The 18,124-nt window shown below is 42.4% G+C and overlaps 1 pseudogene; it reads left to right on the plus strand.

Moving 5' to 3' along the window:
* The window catches only part of LOC109831467, a 1,677-nt pseudogene extending 638 nt beyond the window's left edge, over nucleotides 1-1,039 (plus strand).

An 18,124-nucleotide genomic window follows, 5' to 3' on the forward strand; every position in this document is an offset into this window, starting at 1 on the left:
ACACAAGCACGAGAAAAAGAAAACATCAATCGAAAACAACAAAAAAACGTACGGGATCCTTCTGATCCTGAGTTCGGTTAATAACAACCCCGATTTCGGAGGGAAGAAACAATATGTTGAATGGGCAGGAGAGGGGGGCGAGAAAGTTAACTCTGACGATGACTTTTTCACAAATGACGTTGTCAAGGATTACTACAAGAACCACGTCAAGGTTTGTTTGAAAGCTAATTAAGGAAAATCAAGTACTTTTGAGTTATGTTCTTCTAGTGATTATACTGATTATTAATGACCCGTGTTTATATATCTATGATCAGACTGTTCTAACGAGGACCAACACGTTAACTGGAGTTGCAAACATGAACGATATTCCAACCATTTTCGCATGGGAGCTCATGAACGAACCAAGGTGCGAGAGCGATCTTTCTGGAAAAACATTACAGGTAACTATATTATCGTATACAAGCATATACATGCGTCAGACTAGTAGTACGTCGTTGTTTCTTTCTTCTTCTTTCTTCCCTGAACGGATTGATTAAGATGTGCAGGCATGGATCGAAGAGGTGGCTCGCTATGTGAGGTTAATAGATAGAAAGCATTTGGTGGAAATTGGAGATGAAGGTTTCTATGGAATATCCACATGCCAAGGGGGAAGAAGGCATTAATTGAATCCCTCTCAGTCTCTCTTTGGAACAGATTTTGTCCCTAGTAATCAGGTAAGTTCCAGGCATTGATTTTGCCACTGTCCATGCTTACCCAGACCTTTGGTTGGTTAGTAACGTTTCTAATTAATCCTATATATAATACTTGATCACTCTGCTTCCTTAACTAGCTTCTATATATTCTGCTTGCTAACTTAAACCATTGATTTATTGGAGGTTTTCGTGGGGGGGATGACACGGATCATCAGATTTACATGCAGAAATGGGCTCAGGCCCATATCCAAGAAACGGCTCCGCTTCTGAAGAAGCCCCTGGTGTTTGCTGAGTTCGGAAAATCTTTAAATGGTTCTGCTTTGGGCCAAAAGGGATGCGCTGTTTGAAGTGGCGTACGATGCCGTATTGTAACTCAGCGGAAGGAGTAGGTAGGCCCCTTATGTAGTGGGCTTTGCTGGAACCCATTGGGCCAAGAAATGGATAAATTGGAGAGACGGCTGCGAGGTTATTTTCGCTGAGGCACCGTCCACAGCAAATCTCATCTTGCAGCCATGTCGGAGGATTTCCAATCTTAATCACTGAAAAGAAACTGTTACATCAGTTATTACCTACATGGATAAAAGAAACTTCTAAGAAATATATATTATAATCAAAATAGAATTAGATACTCCAAGCTTAGGAAATTTCGTTTAATTAGGGGCCTACTTAATTGTAATTTATTTGAAATGCACATCCGATTGATAGAACTTACACGGTACATCACTTAATCCCCACGAAGAAGTGGAAATAAAATTGTAGCTTAGTTCATATATAACCCTAGCATCTTTATTTTTAAACAGGAGAACCGACGCCAAATTTTTGTGGAGGTCCCTCCTGCATCGGTCATTATATGGATTTTTTTTAAATGTTTAGAAATCATTAGTTAGATTTCTTAACGTTAACTTTGTCATCAATCTAGATTCTTTTTAAAAACTTCTGTTAAATTTTGATGATGTGTTAATGATGAGGAGGGTGTCTTGTTAGAAAAGAAGTAATTAGTAAACTTATAAGTTTGCATTGCCATGTCAATATAGAGCATTAATATAGCAGATGAATTTGGGCATCCAATCAACTAAGCAATCAACCTCGTCATCCGAGGACTTTGGATCTCAATAACTAATTTCGAAGCCCACCGTTTGACCATCTCTCCTTCAATCGTCAGTTGCCAATTGTCATTTACCTATTCCGCTGGCAACCGAAGATAGATTAGATTAATTAGCTACATACTTTATTATAACCTGAAAGCTACCTTTCCAATTCTGACTAACTTCCAATAATACTCTTTTTAAAAATCGGATTCGTGATGAATGCTGAGCGGTGACGATAACATACATGCATAAGGTAATAAGAACAGGAGACAAAGTCGTAGCAATAATTGTGGCTCTGATTAAATTAAACAATATCGTCAGCGAACAGGCATATATAAGATTCAGTTAATAATTATGCAAATACATAATTAAGCAGCTGATACATACTCATTCTGGCTTCTTCAAGGTTTCTCTTTTCCGTCTAATTAATATAGCTAGCTAGATACGTGATACAGAGTCGAGAGGAACCCCCTCAGATCAGAGCTGACCATGGCCAGCTCAATTAGATGAATCAATCCGATTCATCATCGATCAGATTCTTCAATAAATTATATTGATCAATTATTTTGCGTGCTTTCCGCCAAGTACTTGAAACCCATCCTCCCAACCCCCCCTAAAAAAAAAAAAAAAAAAAAAAAAAGCTTTGAATCTTATACACAACTTCCGCTAAATACCCATGAACTCAGGGTGTCTCACGAAATCTTTTTCTAAACTTTCACATTTTGTCCCCCTGAGAAAGTTTAAGGTTTTGATATTAAAAAAAAGAGACTAAAGTTCCTGATTATTTTGTGCAATTGGTGCCACGGTCATTGTACATTCGAAATGTACGTACGGTAGTAGTATTATGATCCAGTCTATGACTATCACTGTCATTGTAATCTCACACACCACGTTTGGACAAATGAAACAGATGTTCATGTGCTCATATATATATATATCTATCTACATTACTAAATTGTTATATGAGCAGTTAGTAGAGTATTTGATATATATATTGTTGTTGTTGTTGTGAATCATAAATACCTTTTTCTGTTAGTCATACTCAGATAGTAGTAGTTGCATCTTCTTAAACATTGATTTTTCAAAAGAAAAGATAACAAATTAAGAATAGGAGCACAAGGAAGCAAAGGAAAACAGTTTAAATTATATAATACATAGGAGATAAATATCAGAACGACCCACCCACCTTAACTTTGAACAATTATCAACAAAACCCCCTTAACTTCGAAAATGCCAGAAAACCCCGCTTTAAGTGTAAGGATTATCACAAAACCTTCTTTAACTTTCAGGTTTTGTTAGAAAATTCCTTTTAGCTTTGAGATTTTATCAAAACCACCCCTTAGTTTTAGTGGGGTTTTCTAACACTTTGAAAGTTAAGGGGGTTGGCTGATAATTGTCCAAATTTAAGGGGGGTTTTAAGGGGGTACACACCAATAAGAATGCCTCGAACGGAGACGCAATACACATAATAAAGGCACAATTAAAATCAATCACAGTACTCACAGATATACGTGGTTCACTCCTTCCGAACTACTCCACGAATAATAAAATATTTGTGGGACCCACATCCTTTATAAATTCTCAACAATGGTTACCGCCGAATTTGGGTTTTCTTCTTGTGGGACCCGCCTTTGTGGGCCCCACTTTTGTTTTGTTAGGCTGACAATTTAGCCTAGTACGTAAGTTCAGTTTTTTGTTCCTTGACAAATGCTTGTTGAGCATCTAATTTCTCAAGCTCGTTTGGAACAAGTCTATGCTTATCCCGTTAGTATGTCGACTGTAGGTGGGATGGAATAATTAATGAAAATTGAAAAGAAATAAAATACCAAATAATTAATTAATAATTACTATGAACGCGACCCTTTCAACTGGCTCAAACTTCGAATAAAAGCTAATTTAGTTAGGGAAATTATTGCACTCTTCCGCTCTATTATTGCGTTACAATAATAGTTACATATTTTTCAAACTAACTAAGTTGAGATGTGTCATCTGCGAATTTGAAAGCGGTGGTGGTCGATCGATATTTTGATTCTTTGCTAACGCATTGATACGCACTGATACCCGTATTTTATTCTGTGACAAGCCCTGTTACTTATCTATACATCTCTAGACGATAATAAGTAACGAGAAATATGTTGTGCGTGGCGCGGAAGCGGTCGAATCACACAATCCGAACTAGAGAGATCACAACCAAATAAACAAACACAATCACCAAATAATACAAGAGATTTACGTGGTTCGACAAGTTGCCTACGTCCACGGGACAAGGAGGGGGGAGTTCTTACTATAAGAAATCAAGAGAATACAAATAGAGTTACAAATCTCACCGATCAAACCCTAAAACAAAGCTCTAGATCTCTCACAACTCTCCCATAATTGGATGCAACAATCCTCTCTCAAAGACTGCTCAAATTCGTTCTTGAGTTACCCTAAACAATCAGGTTTTGAGTTATATATAACTCAGAAACGAAACGGGTCAAAATCCAAAAGGACCAGCCCAAACAGACTGCGGTCGACCTTCAATTCTCCACCTCGGCGAATGTTTCCACCAAAACTGAGCCGACACCAAATCATCCAATAGTCCCTCAACAAGTCAGGGAACCAAACTAGGGCTGAAACGCGATCTCCCCCCATCTGAATCAACTGATCAAACCGGCTGCATCTGAAAGACCGCCTACGTATCCTCTTGCCCAAGGAATCAAGCCGAACGTAGTTCACCCAAATGGCCTCCAAAAGCCTCACAATGGCCTCAAACTGAACTAATCCAAACATCTCCACCTGAGATGAACCAATGGCCATATCCAGACTACATCTATCAGCTGTACTCAAATCAATTAACCTATCATCTGCATCCAAATCAACATGATTCCCAATCTGTGTTACATCAGGTGGAATCCCAAATGATGCAGTATGATCTGGAGTTTCCACCCAACGTGGAGTAGCATCACTCTCCACCCGCTACGATATCCCAAAGATCTGATCACCACTCTCCACCTGTCGAGAGTCAAACATGATATACCTGCTCAGAACAAAGTTAGAAGCCAATACCTGATAATCAAACACGCCTCTGAATCCCAAATGTGCTATCGGATCAAATCTCACATCCACGACATGACCAGGTGCTGGGTAGCCAAACATCCGACGCAACCCAAAATCTGAAGCAGCTCCACCAGATCCTATATCTCTACATGCAGCAGTCGGCAACTTATACATGAGATGGCCCAAACCTGTCGTAGCCTGCACACTAATGCCAATGCTTGACATCAAACGTCGATCCTCCTCCAGAAAGGAACAGCTGCCCAAATCTGCCATCTCGCCTTGTCGCCTCAAAGTTTCCACACCAATGAAGTGTCTCCTATTGCCGTGAGCTCGACACAAATGCAAGAAAGAACCCCTAGCATAATCAGAACGTCGAGTTACCTTTCTACCAACACACTTCCTCCATCTGTTGCGGGCTTCTAGGACTTCACACAAACGGGACTTGGTTGCAACCCACCAATGCCTAGAGCAATCCTCAACTGTGGAAACCACATACCTATTACCTCCCAATGATGCTGCTTTGGAAGGCCCCCGAATGCCTGAATGAACACCCCTCAGAAAACCCCTCGAATGATGGATAGAAGTGCCAAACTCCACCTCAGTCTTCTCGCTCATACCAATGGGTTCACAGGACTTCAAACTGCAGGTCAAAGCACTCCTCAATAACCTATGCACGGCATTACCAATCAAATACCCCAGCATCAAACAACGCCACATTCTAGCCAAATCTGATGAAGTCGTCATCTCCCTATCAATCGTCGTGCTTCCGAGCAAATAATACAAATTGCTCCTTCTGACGCCCTTCATCACAATCATAGACCCCAATGTGACCCGAGCAAATAATACAAATTGCTCCTTCTGACGCCCTTCATCACAATCATAGACCCCAATGTGACCTTCAAACGTGCATCCACTAAGGTCACTTTATAACCAGATGCCACCAAAGCTCCTAGTAAAATGATGTTCTTCGACAACTGCGGAACGAACATCACTCCTTTCAACTCCTGAATCACTCCGTCATACATCCGAATACGAACAATACCAATACCACCAATAGAGCATGCATGCCCATTACCCATGAGCACAACATCCTCTCTTTCCAACTTCTGAAAGCTGGAGAACCAATCCCTCTTAGGGCAAACGTGGTATGAAGCACCCAAATCCAACATCCACTCTGTAGAGTTGGCAACAAAAACTGACGGAAGTGCAGACAATGAATAGCCCGAAGAATCCAAATCTGAATTGTTGCCACTAGTCTTGACAATATTCACCTCTGAAGCTTGTACAGCTTTCCCCTTATTCTTCTCGGCTCGATCTAACTTTGGGCATTCGGCTTTCCAATGCTCATCCTCTTTACAAAAGGCACACTGATTCCTACGAATCCCACGATGTGCACCTCTAGACTGCGACCTCCTGCTTCGGTTTGAACCATGACCATGAACTACTAATGCATCTTCCGATGCCTTCTCGGAGGACTCACCAACACTCTTCCTCAACTCATAATTCACTAACGCTGAGTCACCTCCTTATAGCTAACAGTAGTTCTTCTATTAATCATAGTGAGAACAAAGGTACCATAATCATCCTCGGATAACGAACACAAAAGTAGCATCGCCTTGTCTTCATCCTCAATCATAATATCCACATTGGCCATGTCTGAAAGTAGCTTCGTGAAGTTGTTAACATGCTCCCTGATGGAAACTCCTCTCTTCATTTTGAACTGGTAAAACCTCTTCTTCAAGTGAAGCCGATTCTCAATGCTCTTAGTAAGATACTTTTCATTGAGTGTTTCCTACATCTTCTTCGCCGACGTCTCGTTCATCACATCATAAATAAGATCCGACGTCAAGCATAACTGAATAACTCCACACGCCTGTAGGCGTCTAAAATTGCCTATGAGAGCCCGCATGAAACTCGAAGCAATGAATAGGCGAGTCAAGAAAATTCGCTAATCAGTCAGCGCACGTTAAATCATCTCGTGCGCGTCGGTCAGCTCGTGCGCGTCTGTCAACACGCGCACGCCGATCAGTCAACACGTAAATCAACAAGCAACGCGCGTTCGATGATCGGTCTCGCGGCGAAGCATACAAGTCAACAAATCGACCAAACACGCGAAAAGAACAAGTCTCGGAAGAAAGAAAACATAAAAAGAAAAAGTCGACAAAACTGCGCGAACGCAGGACGGAACAAACCGACTCGCGCAATCGCGGGTCGGATCAGTCCGACCCGCGCAAGCACGGGTCGGATTGGTCCGACCTGCAATTGTGCGGGTCGGACAAGTCCGACCCGCAACTTTGCGGGACGGACCAGTCCGACCCGCAACTGTGCGGGTCGGACCAGTCCGACCCGCAACTTTGCGGGACGGACCAATCCGACCCGCAATTGTGCGGGTCGGATTGGTCCGACCCGCGCAAGCGCCGCAAGCGCGGGTCGGATTGGTCCGACCCGCGCAAGCGTAGGTCGGACTGATCCGACCCGCGCAAGCGCAGTACGGAACCCGAAACGCGTTTTGACGGTTTTTATGCTGTTTTTGTAGGATTTATCTGTTCCAGGGGTTTCTAACTGACCTGATATCATCCCCAAACGTGGTTAGGCTGTTGTTAACTGAAGATAGAGCCAAATCACTTGTTCTCATCCAAATAACCACTTCCGAAGCCCTATAAATACAAGCCTATGGCCTCCTTTTAGCGGGGGCGATTGATTATCAAGACGAGGAGGTGCTGCCGGATTGTGGAGTCAAAGGAGCACGAATTTCAGCGAGGGTTGACAGATCTTGGCGAGTTCTTCGGCATAAAGAAGGAGAGTTCGAGAGATCCGACGCCCGTTCACGTCCGTCCCTTGAGATTAGGCTTGGTCTTAATCTTGAGAAGAGCCCTGATTTCGCTTGGTCGATCTCAGCGCTTCAAATCAAATACTTCCTTAAAACCTCTTCTTTAAGTGAAGCCGATTCTCAATGCTCTTAGTAAGATACTTTTCATTGAGTGTTTCCCACATCTTCTTCGCCGACGTCTCGTTCATCACATCATAAATAAGATCTGGCGTTAAGCATGACCGAATAACTCCACACGCCCTACTATTCATCTTCTTCCAAACCTTAGCTTCCATCTCGGCAGGTTTCTCTTGTAACTCAAGAGTCTCCTCCAAATTCTGAGCGTCCAACGCATCCATCACCTGGCACCTCCACAAACCGAAATTGATCTTACCATCAAACTTCGGAACATCGATCTTCATGTTATTGATGCTCAAACTATGTATTGTCTTCGTAAGAGACGATCCCGATGTGCTTGCTTCACCCATGTTGTCGATCTAACTCTTCAAATAGGAATCCTTCAGCGAATCCTTCAAACAAGCCTCAAGTCGAACCCGAAGCTCTGATACCAATTGTTGTGCGTGGCGCGGAAGCGGTCGAATCACACAATCCGAACAAGAGAGATCACAACCAAATAAACAAGCACAATCACCAAATAACACAAGAGATTTACTTGGTTCGGCAAGTTGCCTACGTTCACGGGGCAAGGAGGGGGGAGTTCTTACTATAAGAAATCAAGAGAATACAAATAGAGTTACAAATCTCACCGATCACCTAAAACAAAGCTCTAGATCTCTCACAACTCTCCCACAATTGGATGCAACAATCATCTCTCAAAGACTGCTCAAATTCGTCCTTGAGTTACCCTAAACAATCAGGTTTTGAGTTATATATAACTCAGAAACGAAGCGGGTTAAAATCTAAAAGGCCCAGCCCAAACAGACTGCGGTCGACCGCCATCAGCTCCGAATCCTACTGCCCTTCGACCGTCGTCGCAGTCGACGCCAGACTTTCTGGCTGATCCTTTGTTGTTTATTGCATTTCTTCAATTCTCCACCTCGGCGAATGTTTCCACCAGCACGTTCACGGTCGACCGCCAGACTTTATGGCTGATCCTTTGTTGTTTACTGCATTTCTTCAAAATATACCATGCATCTGTTCTCATCTCATATGGGATCTAAAGTAGTACGGAGCTTCACTTGAGTATACGAAAAGGAGTTGGGTAGCTATGCTAGCAAAGAATTAAGGAAGATCTGCGAGTACTTAATCAATCGGAAGGTTTACCCCGATGATGATTATTTACTAGTTTTGTGCAATCAATTGCAATCAATCTCAATCGTTTCTTTTTTACAAAAATAAACCCTGTCAAGTAAAGAAGTGGAACGCGCCAAGTTCATGAAACACATGCTGAGAAAACCTTCCAACGGTTACCTTCATTCAAATTATTATTATGGACCACAATGTCTGTAAATTATAAAAGATATTCCAAAACCCGTAAAAGTGCAAAACATTGCCTAGAAATTCCGTAAATTACAAAATCGGCCCCCCAATTTTTTTTGATTGAGCAGAATATCCAATCACATGTAAATTAATGGAGATTCTCAGTTAATCACGAACTTTGGAGGGCTGTTTTCGTAAGTTACATAGTTTATGAGTGTTGTGAGCAGTGGAAATTTCGGCAGCACCTCCGGTGCGCAAGGTGCACAACAAGAGATTAGATCACAATGAAATTCTCGTTTCTCAAAGGAAACAAGAATCAAAAAGCCAGATATCTCATCAAAGTGAGATATCAGCTCTTCCTCTCGTCAGCTCTAGGACTGCGCGTCGAGGGATCCTACAAGCTATTACAAATTACGGCAAAAACACAAATTTTACGTGGTTCGGCAAACTGCCTACGTCCACGGGGCAAGGAGGGGAGATCTACTATTAGAGAGAGAGATACAATTGGGGTTTACAATCTCACAATCTAAACCCTCTCACAAACTCTCAGATCCCTCACACAAATACTCTCTCAAAGGGGGTGCTAAAAACAAAGAACAACTACAATAGACTTGTTTTTCCTCCGTGAATAGCCACCAAAAAACACTGCCTTTTGTTCTCTGTCTGCAGCAGCCGCCAAAAGAAAATCGGCCCTGCACCTCTTGTAGCCGCCCACTTTTAATTGCACGCCTCCTTCGCACAAGCCTCACGAAACCCTAGGGAAGGGTTTTATAAAGCTTCGAAATGTTTTCGGGTGGGCCAGTTATGCTGCGGAAACAAAACCACACCCGGCTTCTCCTTTGTTCACGCGGAAACAACCACACCCGGCTTCTCCTTTGTTCACGCGTAAACAAAAGCAGCAACACGTGGGTGGGGCCACGTCCGCTCACAATTCTCCACCTCGGTGAAGTTTTCCCAAAACTGAGCTGACACCAACCAAAACAAATGCCTCACTTGTTGCATCCAGTACGCCACGGCAACGGACTCATGACAAACGGACTCCATCCACAACAGGTCGAGACCCAAACGGGAGTGCAAACACTCAACCCAAACCAAATAGTGTCTACTCACCAAATCAAACTGAGCCTACACCGACTACACCAAATGCCTCACTTGCTGAGACCCAAATGGGAGTGCGAACACTCACCCCAAATGTCGATGTCGCTCACCAAATCGATCTCACCCCCCATCAACTAATCCAAACCCGGCTGCATCATAAAGACTGCCTACGTATCCTCTTGCCCAAGGAATCAAGCCGAACGTAGTTCACCCAAATGGCCTCCAAAGGCCCTCAATCAAATAGAAAAGTCTGTAACTCTTCTTCAATATCACCAAACGGTCTGCAACTGATAGCACTCCCTATGGCCCCAAATTGAGACAAATCAAACACATCCATCTGAGGTGAACCAATGGCCGTATCCAAATCAAGTCCATCAGCTGCAATCGAATCCAACTCATCACACATCAGCTAGAATCCCAAATGATGTAGTATGATCTGGAGTCTCCACCCAACGTGGAGTAGCATCACTCTCCACCCGCTGCAATGTCCCAAAGATCTGATCACCACTCTCCACCTGTCGAGAGTTAAACGTGACATACCTGCTCAGAACAAAATCAGAAGCCAATACCTGATACTCAAACACGCCTCTGAATCTCAAATGTGCTATCGGATCAAATCTCACATCCACGATGTGACCAAGTGCTGGGTAGCCAAACATCTGACGCAACCCAAAATCTAAAGCAACTCTACCAGATCCAAAATCTCTACATACAGCAGTCGGCAACCTATACATGAGACGGCTCAAACATGTCGTAGCCCGCACACCAATGCCAATGCTCGATATCAAATGCCTATCCTCCTCCAGAAAGGAACAGCTCCCCAAATCTGCCATCTCATCACGTCGCCTCAAAGTTTCCACACCAATGAAGTGTCTCCTATTACCGTGAGCTCGGCACAAATGCAGAAATAGGTCCCTCTTGTACCTTTCTCTAACATCAGACTGAAGTACCTTCACCTTTCTGCCAATACACTTCCTCCATTTGTTGCGGGCTTCTAGGACTTTACACCAACGGGACTTGGTTGCAACCCACCAATGCCTAGAGCAATCCCCAACTGCGGAAACCACCAACGGGACTTGGTTGCAGCCCACCAATGCCTAGAGCAATCCCCAACTGCGGAAACCACATACCTATTACCTCCCAATAATGCTCCCTTGGAAGGCCCCCGAATGCCTGAATGAACACCCCTCAGAAGACCCCTCGAATGATGGATAGAAGTGTCGAACTCCATCTCGGTCTTCTCGCTCATACCAATGAGTTCACAGGACTTCAAACTGCAGGTCAAAGCACTCCTCAATAACCTATACACGGCATTACCCAACATCAAACAACGCCACAGTCTAGCCAAATCTGATGAAGTCGTCATCTCCCTATCAATCGCCGTGCTTCCGAGCAAATAATACAAATTGCTCCTTCTGACGCCCTTCATCACAATCATGGACCCCAATGTGACCTTCAAACGTGCATCCACCAAGGTCACTTTATAGCCAGATGCCACCAAAGCTCCTAGTGAAATGATATTCTTCGACAACTGCGGAACGAACCTCACTTCATCCAACTCCCGCACCATCCCGTCACTCATCTTAATCCGAACGGTACCAATACCACCAATAGAGCATGCATGTCCATTACCCATGAGCACAACATCCTCTCTTTCCAACTTCTGAAAGCTGGAGAACCAACCCCTCCTAGGGCAAACGTGGTATGAAGTACCTGAATCCAACATCCACTCTGTAGAGTTGGCAACACAAACTGACGGTAGTGCAGACAACGAATAGCCTGAAGAATCCGAATCTGAATCGTTGCCACTAGTCTTGACAACATTCACCTCTGAAGCTTGTACAGCTTTCCCCTTATTCTTCTCGACTCGATCTAACTTTGGGCATTCAGCTTTCCAATGTCCATCCTCTTTACAAAAGGCACACTGATTCCTACGAATCCCACGATATGCACCTCTAGACTGCGACCTCCTGCTTCGGTTTGAACCACGGCCATGAACTACTAATGCATCTCCCGATGCCTTCTCGGAGGACTCATCAACACTCTTCCTCAACTCATAATTCACCAACGCTGAGGTCACCTCCTTATAACTAACAGTAGTTCTTCCATTAATCATAGTTAGGACAAAAGTACCATAATCATCCTCGGGCAACGAACACAAAAGTAGCATCGCCTTGTCTTCATCCTCAACCATGATATCCACATTAGCCATGTCTGAAAGTAGCTTTGTGAAGTTATTAACATGCTCCCTAATGGAAACTCCCCTCTTCATCTTGAACTGGTAAAACCTCTTCTTCAAGTGAAGCCGATTCTCAATGCTCTTAGTAAGATACTTTTCATTGAGTGTTTCCCACATCTTCTTCGCCGACGTCTCGTTCATCACGTCATAAATAATTTGTATTATTGATGCTCAGACTCTGTATCGCCTTCGAAAGAGACGATCCCGATGTGCTTGTTTCTCCCATGTTGTCGATCTAATTCTTCAAATAGGAATCCTTCAGCGAATCCTTCAAACAAGCTCCCAAGTCCAACCTGGAGCTCTGATACCACTTGTTGTGCGCAGCGGAAATTTCGGCAGCACCTCCGGTGCGCAAGGTGCACAACAAGAGATTAGATCACAATGAAATTCTCGTTTCTCAAAGGAAACAAGAATCAAAAAGCCAGATATCTCATCAAAGTGAGATATCAGCTCTTCCTCTCGTCAGCTCTAGGACTGCGCGTCGAGGGATCCTACAAGCTATTACAAATTACGGCAAAAACATAAATTTTACGTGGTTCGGCAAACTACCTACGTCCACGGGGCAAGGAGGGGAGATCTACTATTAGAGGGAGAGATACAATTGGGGTTTACAATCTCACAATCTAAACCCTCTCACAAACTCTCAGATCCCTCACACAAATACTCTCTCAAAGGGGGTGCTAAAAACAAAGAACAACTACAATAGACTTGTTTTTCCTCCGTGAATAGCCACCAAAAAACACCGCCTTTTGTTCTCTGTCTGCAGCAGCCGCCAAAAGAAAATCGGCCCTGCACCTCTTGTAGCCGCCCACTTTTAATTGCACGCCTCCTTCGCACAAGCCTCACGAAACCCTAGGGAAGGGTTTTATAAAGCTTCGAAATGTTTTCGGGTGGGCCAATTATGCTGCGGAAACAAAACCACACCCGGCTTCTCCTTTGTTCACGCGGAAACAACCACACCCGGCTTCTCCTTTGTTCACGCGTAAACAAAAGCAGCAGCACGTGGGTGGGGCCACGTCCGCTCACAATGAGGACTGTTAATGCAGTGTTTTCGGCATTTTACAGTAGTGGCCGCGTGGAATTAAAAAGAGATGACAGTTTCTAGCCAGTGGCTGTAATGTGCCAATGTTGAGGTGGTTGGTTTTGTGCTAGCTACTGGTTCCGTCACCAAAATGGAACTCCGCTCTCAGTAACCTCTCAAGTCTAAATCATATTCAATCTGCATCAGAGATCGAACGTGCTCTGACTTTGAAGCCCCTAGCTATATTGGATATATACAAGTGAGACACACGCATGCACTTTGTCAACTCGATCGAGAGGCTCGTAATCGTTGAAATTAAACTAGTAATGAAATTACTTAAAAGACACTAGCTAGCTAGCAAGCTCACAAATTGAGAATTAAGGTGCTCATATATAATTACGCAAGGAGAAAGAGAAAGGGTGGAGGACTTGATAGATCTACATCATAAAACTTAAGATCTAAAACCATATAGCCATGATTAATTCAAAGAGATTACAAAGTCAAAAAAAGAGAGCGAAGCTCATACCTTGAAGCCATTAGATGATCCTTGATATTTGGGTTTGGATCTTCTAACTTAGGGTTTCTCATTTAGCCGAATTTCTCTATCTAGTAGGTAGGGAGAGAATTAGGGAAGGTAACCCTAGTAGGACCATAACCTATTACTAGATGTGGTACTTTTTATTGAGCCTTAATAAATTACAATTACAAAAACTGGTATCACACATATAACCCCAGATGACTTAATTTTACATACCAGAATTAACCAACTTAATTGATCACTTTTAATGTTTATCCTGAAAGAGTAGCAATACACATTGATTAATCATATGTGCCCACAAATAGATTTATTAGATTAAATCCAACAAATTCCCACTTGCGCACCATATGATTCCTTAAACTGTGTATAACCTTATCGAGCTCAAAAGTTGCTATCACTGAGAATGTATTTCCGAACAATCTCGTCCATTGACATATCATTAGATCAAAGCGGCCTTCGTCCACATTTATCGTGAATGACCCCATCAATGGTCACATATCCAATACAATCAAAGACATAGAATCAATCAATGGATGGTGCAGCAGAAAATTTACACGGCAATGGATCAGGTACATGCTCTATTTTCAACTGTCCTCCTTAGTAGGTCAAACCAAACATAATGTAACAGAGTGTCTTAACTGAAAAACTTTATTCTGATCAGACAATAAAACAAACATAAAGCACGCACAAATACAAACTCCCACTAAACAAATTCCTCAAATAATACACACCCATATGAGCAGATATGCTCCTGAAGACTTACGGTTGGTAATCCTTAGTTAAAGGATCAGCTAACATGGGTTTGTTCCAATGTGCTCTTGGATCATCTGTTCCACTCGTACCCTTTCTTTCACAACCAGGAACTTAATGTCAATATGTTTGTTGACTTAGTTGAGTCCTGTTGTTATTGCGAATACATTACTGCAGATTTATGTCACAATATAGCTTAGTGGTCTTTCAACATTTCCAAAAGGCGCAGTCCGCTGACAAAATTTCGCCAGCCATATTCCCTGATTTGGATGCTCATAGCCAAGCCTACAAAAATTCTGCTGCCATATTGGAGGAAGCTACCTAGTGTTTGTTTCTGAACTTTTCCATGATATAGCTCCTCATGTAACATATAAATGTAGCCTTGATGTAGACTTCCGGCTATTTGCCATCCAGCAAAATCAGATTCGAGATAGCCCAGATGACCTTCTATTTCTCTGATTTTGTTCGTGAGCATGTAATCTTTTGTTTTGCTAAGATACCTCATACCCTTTTTGATCCTGATCAAGGATCCATACCAGGTTGCCTTAAAATATCTGCCAACATCCCAACAATGTACCAATATCCGGAACGCGTACATACCTGAGCATACATTAGACTTCCACAGCCGAAGCATAAGGAATCTTCTGCATTTCTGAATTTCAGTTACCTTTAGGCGCACTGAATTGAGACTAAACTTGTCTTCCTTTAGCAACAGGGGTGTTCACCTGTCTGCAATTTGCATGCCAGAACCTTTTAAGTACCTTTATCGATAAGCTCTTTTTGATAATCAAGAATACCCGGAGAGCGATCTCAGATGTATCTGATCTATAAGAAGAGGCCTTCCCCAAGATCTTCATCTCATAATTCTTGATAGAAATCTCTTGCTTTCGTGGCACATGCCTATATCATTAGTGGCAAGCAAGATCTCATCCACATAGCAGAACCAGAAAAATAAACTACTCCACTCAACTTGCTGATAATACAAGTCATCAGACAATGTTTCATCTCAAAACGAACGACGATAAACTATTGTTGAAACTTATCAGATACCATTGACGAGGAGCTTGCTTGATCCATAGACAGGATTTCCTTAATTTGCAGACCATATTCTTGGGTTCTCCACACAAATTTTCTGGGTTGCACCATATGAGTCATCTCATCAATGTCTCCATTGAGAAATGCAGTCTTTAACATCCTCATGAATGTAACTCACGATCATAATGAGCAACAAGTGCCATGATTATTTGAAAGAGTCTTTCGATGAAACCGCCGAGAGAAAGTCACTGTATAATCAATGAGCCTTCCTTTTGAGTATAGCTTTAGCCACAAGACGTGCCTTATACCTCCTCCACATATTACCATTGCATCCCGCTTGTTTAAAAAATCCATTTACAACCAATTGGTTTGCACCTTCTGAATGGACAAGTGTCCAAACTTATTGTTTGCCATAGACAATTACATTCATTATGGCATCAGATCCATGTTGAGAGTCTAGAGAAACTTTTATGGCCTGAGAGAAGTTATGTGGTCATCTTCTAACATTCCACTTACTTTCCTCATGTTCTTGGAAATACAATATAATCATCCGGAAAGCATTTCATCCTCTCTCTCGTGGATCTCCTTAATGCACTGGTTCTTGAGTTGGGAGTTGTTCTTCTGGAACAGCGGATGTTGTTCAACATTATCATCTTGCAGGTTCCGATTAGCTCGTTGAGCAACAACAGGTAGAGAACCTGAACAATTTTGTCACAAAGTAACTGTATGGATTGGTATCTGAAGCCAAATCCTCCTCAAACTAATTCGTCTAACCTTATTTCTCCCCCAAACTCAACGATCCTCAAAGAATGTTGCTGTTCCCGTCTCAAAAATATTCCTATATAGTGGGATCATAAACTTAAAGCCTAACGGTTCAGAGTATCCAATAAAGTAGCTGCTAAACTGTGTTTGGAGTCAATTCTTTTCATTCGGGCTATAAGGCCTTGCCTCAGCTGGACATCCCACATATGTAAAGTGCTTAAACTGGGCTTGTCGACCAGTTCCAAGAGCTCATAAGGGTTTTAGCAACTGCGCTTACTTGGTACTCTATTCAATGTAAGCTGCTGTCTTAAGCTGCTTCTCCCAGAGAGACTACTGGTAAAGAAGAATGAGCAATCATACTTCTTAACATATCCTTAAAGAGTCCGTTCGTCTTTCAGCTACACCATTCCATGCTCGGTGAGCCCGCATAGGTGTACTGTGGGACGATACAGCATTCCATCTAGTATCTAGCAAATGGTCCTGCAGTATGTTAGACCTGAACATCATATTACCGTAGTACTCACACAGATCAGATCTGCGGTTTAATTTCTTCTGTGGATTGATTCCTCAACTTCAGCTTATGAGCTTTGACGATGTCCAGAGACTCAGATTTTCATGAATAAGATATCATGCTGCCTAACGTAGTAATCGTTATGAATAATATAAAAATATATGTTGCACTCGATTCCAGGATTCCGTAGGGACAGTGCCACAAATTCCGGATGTATCAATTCTAAGACAATCGAAGATTTGTTGGCACCTATCTCTTCACTTTAGTCTGTTTTTCCTTGATACTTCAAACACATACGTTGAAAGTCAAAAAATCAAGAGAATCCAAAATGCCATCAGACACAAGACGCTCAACTCTACCTTTAAGATATGACCTAAGCGCTTATGCCATAATGTCGCCGAATTTTCCTTATTTAATTTACGCTTAGTACCATGTGATTCCACATGCAAGGATTCATTGTAAGAAGCAATTGTATCAAGCAAATATAGGTTGTCATAAATACTCAAGTAACCGGTTCCCACAACATTTGAATTAAAAGATAAACTGAATTGACTGTTTCCAAATGAACAAGAATAACCTGATTTTGTCCAATACAGAAACAGAAACCAAATTCCGTCTAAAAGACGTACTCAAAAGTATCTTTTAAATCAAATAATAACCAGTTCCTAACAACAACCTAAAGTGCCCAATTGCTTCCACATCTACCGATTGTCCGTCTCCCACAAAGATGTGTCTTTCAAATCACTTGCTTTCGGTAGCTCATGCAACCCTGCATAGAAACACTTATGTGAGTAGTAGCACCAGAGTCTAACCACCAAGTGTTCTAGGTACTGAAGCTAAATTAACCTCAGAACAGACCAAAGCAAGGAACGTACCCTTATTATCACGCCATGCGTGATATTTTGTACAGTCCTTCTTTACATGTCCAGGCTTCTTACAGAAGAAACAACCCTGATTATCCTTATGTTGTTTCTTCTCAACTGGACCCTTAGCAGCTTCCTATTATTCTTCCTTTTCCTTGCCCTTATCCTTAGAGGCATAGGCAAATGAGCACTTTCTGTCTTATCTTGCTTCAACCTGTCTTCTTTACACAGAGATGAAA

This window comes from Asparagus officinalis, chromosome 2, assembly GCF_001876935.1.
Source record: "Asparagus officinalis chromosome 2, Aspof.V1, whole genome shotgun sequence".
In the NCBI taxonomy this organism is placed as follows: domain Eukaryota; kingdom Viridiplantae; phylum Streptophyta; class Magnoliopsida; order Asparagales; family Asparagaceae; genus Asparagus; species Asparagus officinalis.